This window comes from Schistocerca gregaria, chromosome 8, assembly GCF_023897955.1.
Source record: "Schistocerca gregaria isolate iqSchGreg1 chromosome 8, iqSchGreg1.2, whole genome shotgun sequence".
NCBI classification, from domain to species: domain Eukaryota; kingdom Metazoa; phylum Arthropoda; class Insecta; order Orthoptera; family Acrididae; genus Schistocerca; species Schistocerca gregaria.
In genome coordinates this window covers 14,512,541-14,525,298 of record NC_064927.1, presented here as the reverse complement: position 1 = coordinate 14,525,298, position 12,758 = coordinate 14,512,541, and the positions used below count along the sequence as shown (strand labels likewise).

At 46.5% G+C, this 12,758-nt stretch overlaps 2 non-coding genes across 2 annotated transcripts; both read left to right on the top strand.

Moving 5' to 3' along the window:
• The first annotated feature begins 916 nt into the window (after nucleotides 1-916).
• Trnak-cuu (transfer RNA lysine (anticodon CUU)) lies at nucleotides 917-989 on the top strand. The gene has a single exon. It is a non-coding gene; the product is annotated as a tRNA-Lys (tRNA).
• Nucleotides 990-2,413: 1,424 nt separating this feature from the next.
• Trnak-cuu (transfer RNA lysine (anticodon CUU)) lies at nucleotides 2,414-2,486 on the top strand. Its single transcript has one exon. It is a non-coding gene; the product is annotated as a tRNA-Lys (tRNA).
• Nucleotides 2,487-12,758: the final 10,272 nt, after the last annotated feature.

Genomic DNA, 12,758 nt, shown 5'->3' with positions numbered 1-12,758 from the left:
GGCGAATGGCGCAGATAAAGCCTTTGCCAAAGCGGTACAGCATAAGGTGGGACGAGGCAGTCTGAATTACATTTTATAGATGTATTTCTCACATATGTCAGAGCCTCTCGCGGTCGTCGTCGTCGTCGTCGTCGTCGCCGCCGCCGCTTCTGCAGAAGTAGCAAATGGCCATCGTGCCAAATGCGGCGAGGCACGCCCTGCCTTCGATTCCGTATGCACAAAGTGTGTGGTCTTGTTTCCCAGTCTATATTTGGTCGGTCACGTAAGAGGTTGAATGTAACGAATGGGTGGGAAAGAGCAAGGGCAGCGGCTGTGTAGAACGAAAACACAAATTATCAGGGGTGTGAGCGTTTCGAGATGAGTCATATACAAGTTGCACTTGGTTGTCAGTGACTGTGTGGCCTAATGGATAAGGCGTCGGACTTCGGATCTGAAGATTACGGGTTCGAATGCTGTCACGCTCGTGTTTTATCAGTTCTGAAAAAGAAACATACCGTTTTAATGTAGCATTTGAGCAGTACGAAACCGTCTGAATGTTGCTGTTGACCATTTTCTGCTTGGAGATGCTCTTGAGCTTGAAACACACACTACAAGACCGGTGTTAACTAGCGAAATGGTCGGCAGAGTGCCGTCACCGCGAGTTTCCACTGGCACTTGCACAACTAAAACAACGTCGGAAAGTAACTCGTTCGCCTTTTGAGTCACATCAAGTATGAGTGTTAATTTTGACGCCACTAGCTCTGCAGGTTGTCATGCAATTCCTTTACCTCTCAGAAATGATTATGAAATGAAAGTGAAGTACGTGACGAGTGTGACGTTAGGAAAACATTAGGCAGCATGGAGAGATTCTGTATGGGACCACCCAACCCAAACGAGTACTGTGTGACGTGCTACCCGGCAAGTATTCACCGAAGCAGCCTGGCTAGCTCAGTCGGTAGAGCATGAGACTCTTAATCTCAGGGTCGTGGGTTCGAGCCCCACGCTGGGCGAAACGGAATTTTGTTCCGCTGCAGATGTAAATTACGGTTTTTCTGATTAACATAATGTAATGGAAATAGCAACTTTAAACTTTGCCTACGTCTCTGTCAGTCGCAAGGAAACTGTATTTGAAGGTGAAGGTGATTTTGTAGACATGTGTGAAAAACATGTTCTGAAATGCAAGTGTTGTTGTTTGGAGAGGACATCGGTTACGTGTCAGATGTGTAGCCAAGCAGTAATGGGTCGCCATAGCTGCAAATATTAGTCGGTAATATGAAGTGTTGTCAGCTGAAGTCTGATGATCCAGACGACCGTAAGGACGAAGTACGCAAAAGTACTGCTAGGCCTCGCCCCTTTAGCTCAGTGGTAGAGCAATGGACTAGTAAACCCAGGGTCGTGAGGTCCATCCTCAAAGGAAGAAGTCGAATTTTGGAAATAATTTGCGCGTCGTGGCCGTATAGCAAACAGTATCTTTGATGACGAACAATTAGCGACATGCCTTTTATTTAGAATTACTCTCAGATGTGATTAAGGCGAATGGCGCAGATAAAGCCTTTGCCAAAGCGGTACAGCATAAGGTGGGACGAGGCAGTCTGAATTACATTTTATAGATGTATTTCTCACATATGTCAGAGCCTCTCGAGGTCGTCGTCGTCGTCGTCGTCGCCGCCGCCGCTTCTGCAGAAGTAGCAAATGGCCACCGTGGCAAATGTGGCGAGGCACGCCCTGCCTTCGATTCCGTATGCACAAAGTGTGTGGTCTCTTTTCCCAGTCTATATTTGGTCGGTCACGTAAGAGGTTGAATGTAACGAATGGGTGGGAAAGAGCAAGGGCAGCGGCTGTGTAGAACGAAAACACAAATTATCAGGGGTGTGAGCGTTTCGAGATGAGTCATATACAAGTTGCACTTGGTCGTCAGTGACTGTGTGGCCTAATGGTTAAGGCGTCGGACTTCGGATCTGAAGATTACAGATTCGAATGCTGTCACGCTCGTGTTTTATCAGTTCTGAAAAAGAAACATACCGTTTTAATGTAGCATTTGAGCAGTACGAAACCGTCTGAATGTTGCTGTTGACCATTTTCTGTTTGGAGATGCTCTATAGCTTGAAACACACACTACAAGACCGGTGTTAACTAGCGAAATGGTCGGCAGAGTGCCGTCACCGCGAGTTTCCACTGGCACTTGCACATCTAAAACAACGTCGGAAAGTAACTCGTTCGCCTTTTGAGTCACATCAAGTATGAGTGTTAATTTTGACGCCACTAGCTCTGCTGGATGTCATGCAATTCCTTTACCTCTCAGAAATGATTATGAAATAAAAGTGAAGTACGTGACGAGTGTGACGTTAGGAAAACTTGGAGAGATTCTGTATGGAACCACCCAACCCAAACGAGTACTGTGTGACGTGCTGCCCGGCAAGTATTCACCGAAGCAGCCCGGCTAGCTAAGTTGGTAGAGCATGAGACTCTTAATCTCACGGTCGTGGGTTCGAGCCCCACGCTGGGCGGAACGGAATTTTGTTCCGCTGCAGATGTAAATTACTGTTTTTCTGATTAACGTGATGTAATGGAAATAGCAACTTTAAACTTTGCCTACGTCTCTGTCAGTCGCAAGGAAACTGTATTTGAATGTGAAGGTGATTTTGTAGACATGTGTGAAAGACATGTTCTGAAATGCAAGTGTTGTTGTTTGGAGAGGACATCGGTTACGTGTCAGATGTGTAGCCAAGCAGTAATGGGTCGCCATAGCTGCAAATATTAGTCGGTAATATGAAGTGTTGTCAGCTGAAGTCTGATGATCCAGACGACCGTAAGGACGAAGTACGCAAAAGTACCGCTAGGCCGCGCCCCTTTAGCTCAGTGGTAGAGCACTGGACTAGTAAACCGAGGGTCGTGAGGTCCATCCTCAAAGGAAGAAGTCTAATTTTGGAAATCATTTGCGCGTCGTGGCCGTATAGCAAACAGTATCTTTGATGACGAACAATTAGCGACATGCCTTTTATTAAGAATTACTCTCTGATGTGATTAAGGCGAATGGCGCAGATAAAGCCTTTGCCAAAGCGGTCCGCTTGAGACGCGACAGCGATCGGACGTGCTGTGTTTTCGATCCTCCGTTACCCTCGGGTTGTTAATATTTACCTTCTGTGTGTGAGGTTTCTTTGTCTTCTGTTTTTCGTTGTTTCTTTGCCTGAGTGTTTGTTTTGTGTCTTGCGTTGTATTGCGGCTTTTGCAGCATTAATTAAGTGTTATGGCTTCCCGGTTGTTTCCGCGGAAGTGTACTCTCAGTTTTCAGTTTAACAAGGCTACCAGGAATGTCCAACCGACATCGTTGGAAATTCACGAATGGATTGTGGACACGATTGGCATTACATCGGACCAGGTACATACGGCGTATTTTGATACAGAATTACACTGCTTTTTTGTGAAATTGTTGAACCCGGTTTTGCTGGATAAGATATTTCTTAAACATGGTGAGCAAGTGTCGTTCCGTCATAGGGATGGTTCTGTTAGCAGTGTTACTGTCTCAAATGCTGAAATTACGTATACCAAAGTTCGGGTTTATAATTCACCTCCTGAAGTTGACAACAGCTATCTTCAGGAAGCTTTGCTTGGTTATGGTACTGTTCGGTCAATTCGAAATGAACGTTGGTCTGCACAACATAAGCTGCAATGTTATAATGGTGTCAGATCAGTTGAAATGCATATTAAGTCTAATATACCGTCCCATCTGGTTGTATGCGGTTATCGTGTACATCTTACATATGAGGGACAGCTTGGTACATGTTTCCTATGTAATGAACATGGTCATGTTCGAGCTAATTGCCCTAAGCGGGTATTTGTGCTTAAAAATGGCCTAGCACAGCGCCGCAAATTAACGGTTGCCGATCTTGTGCCAGCAGCTTCCTCTACTGTTTCCTATCTGCCTCCTGCAGTAGCTTCTTCACAACAGGTGTCACCCTCCCCTGATGCAGGTTTTCCTCCGCTACCCACTCGCCCAGACGTATCGGCTGCTCCTATACCGATTCCGTCTGTTACCAACAACAAACGCCGTCGTGCTAGTGATACCGGTAGCACTGATGACGAAGATGCTGTTTCGCAGCCGGTTTGCGAATCTGATGAGAGAATTCCAGAATCTCCCATGCCTGTTTCGGATTCTGTTCCCGCTGTGCCTCCTGCTTTGCCTGATGACGTCAAACTTGCTGCCAGGCCGTCGGCGCAAGAGCCACAACATTCGGTCGAGGTGTTGTTGACATCCCCACCGCCACAGGCATCACAACATGTTGACGACACTTCGGTGGAGACGGCTGTTTGTCGGAAAACCGCTCCTAGAACTGCGCGCTCCGCATTAGCAGACTCCAAACCTATCTTACCACCTCCTACACTTCCAATACCTACACATTCTGAAACCGGTGCCGATGTTCCTGATGCAGTTTTCCCTTGATGGCTCCTCCTTCTGACTCCTCTCGCCCTGCTAATCCTTCGGACGCTTTGGTTGACGTGCCTGATCTCGAACCCCCCACTCCGCCTGCTCTTGAATCTGGTGTGCATCAGATACGTCGTCGGGTGAAAGTGCCCTCCAATCTCCACGCGGTGCGGAAGAAACATAAGCATGCGAAAGACGACTCTGATTCCGTTGATTCTGGACAATCACTCTCTGACATGTCTGATGTTGATGTTATGGATGTAGTTGCTTCTAGTGTGGTGTAATTTGGGTTCATTTCTCATTTTTTGGTTGATGTTGCAGGCGTACACGTTTATTACCTTAAATATAAATGGCATTCAATCTGCTCTGAAGTTAGCGTCTCTGCAGCAGTTTATTTATGACTCTGCAGCTGATATTGTTTTCCTGCAGGAAGTCTCCGTTGCACACCTGTTTGTTCCTGGTTTTCGTACTATTATAAATTTTGCACCTGAGTTTTCTGCAGGTACTGCTTTCCTAATTCGTGACGGTATCCCCGTTACCGAAATTGAGCTTTTAGACTCGGGACGGGGCATTGGTTGTCGGTTATTTGACACGACCTTGGTTAACATTTACGCCCCCTCTGGTTCTAGCAAGCGGCAGGAAAGGTCTCGTTTTTATAAAGAGGATCTGATTTACCTTCTACGAAAAAATCCGGCGACCTTGATATTGGGGGGCGATTTTAATTGTGTGTTACAAGCTAAAGACCAATCCCCTCATTTTAATTATTGTTTCGAGCTACGTTCTCTTGTACGTCAATTACGACTACGCGATGCGTGGGAGGTTAAACACCCCACTTTAGTTAAATTTACATTTTTTTACTGCCACCTCAAGTAGTCGACTTGACCGATTGTATATTTCTGATCCCCTTAGTGTTTCTGTTTTAGATATAGATGTTATTCCAGCAAGTTTTACGGATCATTGTGCCCTTGCTGTTATAATTAATTTGGAGCGTCAACCTCTTAAACTTTATAGGCCGCTGTGGAAATTAAATGTCTCCTTGCTCGATGACCCTGACATCGAACCTCTAATACAGACGGCGTGGGACATTTGTTTACGTTCTCTGCGATACTATCCGTCTAAGCTTCATTGGTGGATCCACTGTGTGAAGCCAAAACTACGTCGCACTTTAATGTCCTACAGTTATAATAGAGCGCGAGATCTGAAACTGACTTTTGAGTATTACTATTCGGTGCTTCGCGAACTTTATGATAATTCTACAATGACATGTGCCCACCTTTCTGAGATTCGGAAAATTAAGGCCAAGCTTCTTAGTATTAAGGGGCTTCAGATGGAAGGATTGAAGATTAAATCTAAACCACCGTCCACGTTAGCACATGAAATGACTTCTATGTACCATCTGTTTCGTCACCACAAGAACCGTCGACGTGTATTGATTGACGGCCTTATGGCAGCTGATGGTCGCCGGCTTACCTTACAGAATCAAATAACCCATGAACTTACCTGCTACTATGAGACGTTATATACTGCGGCTGATTCTGATCCGATTGATGTTGACGAGATTTTAACTGCTATCCCACCAGTTTTAACAGAGGACCATAATGCGAAATTTTTAGCTCCTTTTACTGCAGACGAAATTTCAGCTTTCATTGCTTGTTCAGCATCTCACAATTCTCCTGGTCCTGATGGCCTACCTAAGGAGTTTTTTGTTAGTTTTGGCCTATTATAGGGCCTGTTTTTACGGATATTGTGAATGAAATCTTGAATGGTGGCACAATTCCAGCCAATTTCAAGAGAGGTACGGTTGTCCTGATACCAAAATCTGCTGGTTTGAAGACAGCTAGTGACTTTCGTCCTTTAACCCTTTTAAATTTTGACTATAAGACGGCCGCTAGGGCTGTTAATGCACGTCTATCCCTCTTGCTTACACCAGTGATACCTCCTTGTCAAAGCTGCTTTCCAGGGCGCTCCATATTGACGTCTCTGGCGGGGTATCGTGATGTCGTGTCGATTGTCGCTGTCACCAATATTTCCTGTGCGCTTTTATTTGTTGATTTTAGTAAGGCCTTTGATCGTGTGTCCCATTCGTTTTTAGAGCTTCTGCTGCACCGGCTCGGTTTTAATGAACAGGCGCTGCTGGTACTTAAGAATATGACGACTGGCATTTCTGCTAAGATTTACATTAATGGCCAGCTAACAAAGGTCATTGATATTCAACGCGGCTTCCCGCAAGGTAGTCCTTTATCCATGACCCTTTATGCTCTCTCCCTTCAACCACTCCTCACACGTCTCAACTCGACACTTCGTGGTCTTACGATCTCTGGGGTTAACCAGACGGCAACGGCTTATGTTGATGATTTGGTTGTTTTGCTTCGTTCCACCGCAGAAGTGCCGCAGTTGAAAATGGAACTCGATAAATTTTCTGCGGCCTCAGGTTCTCGTATCAATCCCCGTAAAAGCAAGCTCCTGAATTTGCGGGGCTTTGAACGTGTGGTTGCTACGTGGGTTACAGCTGTTGAACACTATACTCATTTAGGTATCTATCTTGAACGTTGTCCTCTTCGGATGGCTGCAAAAAATTGGCAAGTGGCCATTTCCAAGCTGCAAGGTGTTTTATTATAACACTCATGGCGTTCGATACCGCTACTGCAAAAAAAGCGTGTATTAGACACTTATGTTTTATGTAAAGTATATTACGTTGCTCAGCTGTTTCCGCTTCCCCGAATGCAGGGTGCAAAAATGGTCCAGCTTATTAACAGATATATTTGGCGGGGGCATATTTTTAAATTACGTTGTGATGTTCTTACGAAGCCGCGTCTTGAGGGCGGCTTGTCGTTCACCGATGTCCGTCTCAAGCCTGCTGCCCTTTATGTTAAGCGAACCCTCCATCTTTTATTATCTGAGTCCCCGACTGTTACTTCGCAATTATTCCATGTCGTTCGTCCTGCGAGCTTGTCACCGCCCGTTAACGTTGGGCCTCTAAATGCGAAGCTACGGCATGTTCGGGACTTCTACATTGAGATTAGTTACCTAGACCTCCACTTACAACGTCGTCCTGTTATAACTACGCTAACCCTGCTTCACAGATGGCACCGGTCGTCTTCTTCCAACCCGATTGTTTTGCATTATACCAGTTTTAATTGGCGTAACATATGGACGAATATTAGCTTACCCGTTCATTCAACAGCTGTTGCGTCCCTATGGTATAAGGTAGTTAATCAGCTGATTCCTACGAACGAACGCCTTCATCGTATAGGTTTATGTGTCTCTCCGCTTTGTCAAACGTGTGGTTGTGTTGATACACCACAACACCGATTTACATGCGCTGACCGTCATCGCATGTGGCACTGGCTGCGCCGACAATTGACTTTACTCACCAGGAGCTCAGAATCGGCATTTAAGACTGATATTCTCTGCTGGCCGGACACGGTTTTTTATCCCCGGACCAAGAACAACACCGTTATGTGGCTTCTTGGCCGTTACATTTTTGCAGTGTTTGATGATCATGGTATTACCGATTTTATTTCGTTTACTGGTTACATGCTTCATGAGTACTGGACGCAAAAGTCTTTCCCACACCTTAAGAGGGACTTTGCGAATATGCTTACTATTGTTTTCGAAAAGCGGGGAGTTGGTTAGGTTTCAATTTCTATTGATCGCTCCTGCGCCTGAATCATTAATGGAACCGGTATAGGGGAATACTGAGCTAACTTCATGACAGGGAAGACATTCTCGCTAGTTCTTAGGTACAATCTTGGCAGAAAGGCAGAATAACTCTTTAGATAGACAACGCTTCATAAGTCCCGTGTTCACATATAAGTATCATAAGGCGTCGGAATTCGGATCTGAAGATTACTGGTTCGAATGCTGTCACGCTCGTGTTTTATCACTTCTGAAAAAGAAACATACCGTTTTAATGTAGCAATTGAGCAGTACGAAACCGTCTGAATGTTGCTGTTGACCATTTTCTGCTTTGAGATGCTCTTGAGCTTGAAACACACACAACAAGACCGGTGTTAACTAGCGAAATGTTCGGCAGAGTGCCGACACGGAGAGTTTTCACTGGCACTTGCACATCTAAAACAAGAAGGTGATTTTGTAGACATGTGTGAAAGACATGTTCTGAAATGCAAGTGTTGTTGTTTGGAGAGGACATGGGTTACGTGTCAGATGTGTAGCCAAGCAGTAATGGGTCGACATAGCTGCAAATATTAGTCAGTAATATGAAGTGATGTCAGTTGAAGTCTGATGATCCAGACGACCGTAAGGACGAAGTACGCAAAAGTACCGCTAGGCCGCGCCCATTTAGCTCAGTGGTAGAGCACTGGACTAGTAAACCAACGGTCGTGAGCTCCATGCTCAAAGGAGGAAATCCAATTTTGGAAATCAGTTGCGCGTCGTGGCCGTATAGCAAACAGTATCTGTGATGACGAACAATTAGCGACATGCCTTTTATTAAGAATTACTCTCAGATGTGATTAAGGCGAATGGCGCAGATAAAGCCCTTGCCTAAGCGGTACAGCATAAGGTGGGACGAGGCGGTCTGAATTACAATTTATAGATGTATTTCTCACATATGTCAGAGCCTCTCGCGGTCGTCGTCGTCGTCGTCGTCGTCGTCGTCGTCGTCGTCGTCGTCGTCGTCGTCGTCGTCGCCGCCGCTTCTGCAGAGGTAGCAAATGGCCATCGTAGCAAATGCGGCAACGGACGCCCTGCCTTCGATTCCGTATGCACAAAGTGTGTGGTCTTGTTTCCCAGTCTATATTTGGTTGGGCACGTAAGAGGTTGAATGTAACGAATGGGTGGGAAAGAGAAAGGGGCAGCGGCAGTGTAGAACGAAAACACAAATCGTCAGGGGTGTGAGCGTTTCGAGATGAGTCATATACAAGATGCACTCGGTCGTCAGTGACCGCGTCGGACTTCGGATCTGAAGATTACAGGTTCGAATACTGTCACCCTCGCGTTTTATCAGTTCTGAAAAAGAAACATACCGTTTTAATGTAGCATTTGAGCAGCACGAAACCGTCTGAATGTTGCTGATGACCATTTTCTGCTTGGAGATGCTCTTGAGCTTGAAACACACACAACAAGACCGGTGTTAACTAGCGAAATGGTCGGCAGAATGCCGTCACCGCGAGTTTTCACTGGCACTTGCACATCTAAAACAACGTCGGGAAATAACTCGTTCGCCTTTTGAGTCACATCAAGTATGAGTGTTAATTTTGACGCCACTAGCTCTGCAGGTTGTCATGCAATTCCTTTACCTCTCAGAAACGATTATGAAATAAAAGTGAAGTACGTGACGAGTGTGGCGTTAGGAAAACATTAGGCAGCATGGAGAGATTCTGTATGGGACCACCCAACCCAAACGCATACTGTGTGACGTGCTACCCGGGAAGTACTTACCGAAGCAGCCCAGCTAGCTCAGTCAGTAGAGCATGAAACTCTTAATCTCACAGTCGTGTGTTCTAGCCCCACGCTGGGCGGAACGGAATTTCTTATTAACGTGATGTAATGGAAATAGCAACTTTAAACTTTGCTTACGTCTCTGACAGTCGCAAATAAACTGTATTTGAAGGTGAAGGTGATTTTGTAGACATGTGTGAAAGACATGTTCTGAAATGCAAGTGTTGTTGTTTGGAGAGAACATCGGTTATATGTCAGATGTGTGGCCAAGCAGTAATGGGTCGCCATAGCTGCAAATATTAGTCGGTAATATGAAGTGTTGTCAGCTGAAGTCTGATGATCCAGACGACCGTAAGGACGAAGTACGCAAAAGTAACGCTAGGCCGCGCCTCTTTAGCTCAGTGGTACTCTCGCTTCGCGCGTCGGGCGACTAGGTCGTGCTCTTAGTTCCGCCTCTACCGTAGCGCAGCGTGTTTTCCTCCTGTCAGTTTAGTGCCGTGTTGGTCTCCGTGCGCGTCGCATCGCTGGTTGTCGGCTGGTGTTTGGTGTTCGTGCGGCCCTTCCTGTCGCGGCGTCGTCTCTCGCCGTGATGTCCACCATGGTTCCCACGAAAGTTCCGCGTACAGGTACAGTCAGTTTTACCTTTGACAAATCCACGCGTCACGTCCAGCCCGGTTCTTTGGAGATACATGACTGGTTAGTCGATACAGTTAAGGTCACTACTGATCAGGTGCATACCGCATATTTCGACAGCGAATTATATGTGTTTTTTGTTAAGTTTCTTGACCCGCTCCAGGTTGATAGGCTACTTTCTCGTCATGGTTCTCAGGTACCCTTTACGCACCGTGATGGTTCCACTAGTATGGTTCTCTTGGCAAATGCAGAAGTGGTATATACGAATGTTCGGGTATTTAACCTTCCGCCCGAGGTTGACGACTCTTTTCTGAAGTCCGTTTTGCTTCCTTATGGGGACGTACGCCATATTCGAAAGGAACGCTGGTCTGCTCAGCACCGCTTACAGGTATATAGTGGTATTCGGTCGGTGGAAATGGTGGTCAAAAAACCTATTCCTTCTCACCTACAGGTATGTGGTTATAGGGTCCATATCACGTACAGTGGCCAGGAAGGAACATGTTATTATTGTAATGAAACTGGTCATTTCCGTACTAATTGTCCGCGGCGTGTGGTGGTATTAAAACCTACATACGAACAGCGTAAAAAATTGACTTTAGCTGATCTTCTCCCGCAAGGATCTCGGACTGAATCGCTCACTGTTACTGAGGGACGCAGTGATCCGTTGCCCGACAACGGCCGTGATTTTCCCCCGTTGTCCTTGAGTAGGGATGTTGCTGCCCATAATTCCGATGTTCCCGCGCTGATTTCTCACAACAAGCGTCGGCGAACACAGGATGATGCGGCTGATGAATCTTCCTTATTGGCTCGCCCTTCCGATGGGCCTCCGGTAAAGGACTCTCTTTCTCAGTCGGAAATCGTGGATGAGGAAGCCACAGGTGCTATCACGCCTTTGCAGAAGCTCCCTGACACCTTATCTGACGTTTTTCCTGCTACCGCGGCAGCCTCTTCGGAGACGCCCGTGACGGAACCTGCTTCTGGTTGCCACGTGTCTTCTCCGGTGCTCTCTGACACTTCTCCTATTGACTCTGTTTCGCATCCCCCTTCTGGAATTCCTGTCGCCCCCTCTGGGTCACAGCCTCCTCCCATCAAACAACTGATTGATTCTCCAGAGCCAGTGGATCCCGTTGTTATTCACCAACTGTCCCACCGTGAACCCATGTCTGCGGACGAGTGGGATGTAGAGGCCTCTCTCTCGCAATCTGACACGGAATGTCTACATGATGCTCCTACGCAGCCGAACGCTGCAGCGTCGGCACCGCGGAGCCGCAGTCGAATCCGTAAACAGCCACGGAGAGCCGCGTCACGGCCGAAGAAAAAGCAGTGGGAAGATGAGGGTTCTGTTTCGTAGTTTTTCTCTCTGTGGTTCAGCGCTTGTTTCTGGTATGATTACTTGTATGCTGCTCCGTCAGCTGACGGCTCTCTACCGATCTTTGTTTTTCTTTCTAGGTTGAAGTTCCATGCAAGCATATACATTTCTTACTCTGAATATTAACAGAATATGTTCTGAGCTTCGGCTCGCCGCTTTGCGACAGTTTATCTATCAGTCTGGGGCAGATGTTGTTTTTTTACAGGAAGTCCTATTCGACCAGTTTTCCATTCCTGGGTTCTCGACGTTTTTTAATGTCGCTTCCGAACTTTCTACGGGCACTGCCTTATTTTATAGAGAAGGCATTCCGTTGATGAATTTCGAAGTACTTGACAGTGGAAGGGGGATCGGGTGCACGTTTTATGATCTCAGTTTACTCCTTCTTTATGCCCCTTCTGGTTCGGGTTGTACTACCGCACGCTCGAGTTTCTATAAAGAAGAAGTCATTTACCTGCTTCGTAAATCCCCGACAAAGATAATTTTAGGTGGGGACTTCAATTGTGTTCTACGGCCGGTAGATCAGTCTCCTAATTTTAATTTCAGTAAAGAACTCGACGACCTTGTGCGCTCCTTGCACCTGCGTGACGTGTGGGTTTCTCGCTATCCTACACTTGTGCGACATACCTACTTTACTCCCACGTCTAGCAGTCGCCTCGATCGCTTTTACCTTTCCGATTCCTTGTGTGGGCAACTTCTGGCTGTTGATGTGATACCAGCCTCTTTTACTGATCATTGCGCTGTAGCCGTTACGTTTAATTACGAGCGACAACCGGTAAAATTGTTTCGTCCTCCTTGGATGCTCAATATCGCGTATTTGCAAGATACCTCCCTTGGTATCGTCCTGGAGGACATTTGGACTCGTTGTTCTCGTACTATGGACCGGTACCCGTCTATCGTGGCATGGTGGACACTGTATGCAAAACCTCACATCCGTAGGGCTCTCATGCGTTT